This window comes from Bison bison, unplaced genomic scaffold (assembly GCF_000754665.1).
Source record: "Bison bison bison isolate TAMUID 2011002044 unplaced genomic scaffold, Bison_UMD1.0 scf7180017864072, whole genome shotgun sequence".
NCBI lineage: Eukaryota > Metazoa > Chordata > Mammalia > Artiodactyla > Bovidae > Bison > Bison bison.
The window spans coordinates 7,078,354-7,079,536 of NW_011494644.1; the positions used below are offsets into that span (position 1 = coordinate 7,078,354).

At 41.8% G+C, this 1,183-nt stretch overlaps 1 non-coding gene across 1 annotated transcript; it reads right to left on the reverse strand.

Annotated features, from left to right (window-relative positions):
- Positions 1-561: 561 nt before the first annotated feature.
- TRNAC-GCA lies at positions 562-633 on the reverse strand. The gene has a single exon. It is a non-coding gene; the product is annotated as a tRNA-Cys (tRNA).
- Positions 634-1,183: the final 550 nt, after the last annotated feature.

A 1,183-nucleotide genomic window follows, 5' to 3' on the forward strand; every position in this document is an offset into this window, starting at 1 on the left:
CTGGTCTAAAATTTAGGTCTCTAATCCATTTTATTTTTGTATTAATATTAGAGAATATTCTATTTTCATTCTTTCTTTCATGTAATTGTTTTCATGTACCTTCATTCATGTACACAACATTCATTTTTCATGTAACTATCCCATTTTCCCAGCACCACTTATTGAAGAGACTGTTTTTTATCCATTTTATATTCTTGCCTACTTTGTCATGGATTAACTGACCATTAGCCCATGGGTTTATTTGTGGGCTCACTCTCCTGTTCCGTTGATCTATGTATCTGATTTTGTGCCAGTACCATACTGTTTTGGTCACTGTAACTTTGAAGCATAGTCTGAAGTCAAGAAGTATGATTCCTCTAGCTCTGTTTTTCTTTCTCAAAATTGTTTTGGGTATTTGGGGACCATTATGTTTCCATAAAGTGAAAGTGAAGTAAAAGTGAAGTTGCTCAGTTGTATCCGACTCTGTGACCCCGTGGACTGTAGCCCACCAGGCTCCTCTGTCCATGGGATTCTCTAGGCAAGAATACTGGAGTGGGTTGCCATTTCCTTCTCCAGGGGATCTTCCCAAACCAGGGATCGAACCCAGGTCTCCTGCATTGCAGGCAGACGCTTTAACCTCTTAGCCACCAGGGAAGGTTTATAGAAAATTTTAAATCACTTGTTTTAGTTTTGAGGAAAATGTCATTGGTAATTGATAAGGATTTCATTGACTCTGTAGATTGCCTTGGGTGATATAGTCATTTTAATAATATTGATTCTTCCAATCCAAGAACACAGCATATCTTTCTATCTGTATCATCTTCAATTTCGTTCACCAGTGTCTTGTACTTTAAGAGTATAGGTCTTTTGCCTCCTTCAGTTTAGTTTGGTTCAGTCGCTCAGTCATGTCCGACTCTGCGACCCCATGAATCGCAGCACGCCAGGCCTCCCTGTCCATCACCAACTCCCGGAGTTCACCAAGACTCACGTCCATCGAGTCAGTGATGCCATCCAGCCATCTCATCCTCTGTCGTCCCCTTCTCCTCCTGCCTCCAATCCCTCCCAGCATCAGAGTCTTTTCCAATGAGTCAACACTTCGCATGAGGTGGTCAAAGTACTGGAGTTTCAGCTTTAGCATCATTCCTTCCAAAGAAATCCCAGGGCTGATCTCCTTTAGAATGGACTGGTTGGATCTCCTTGCAGT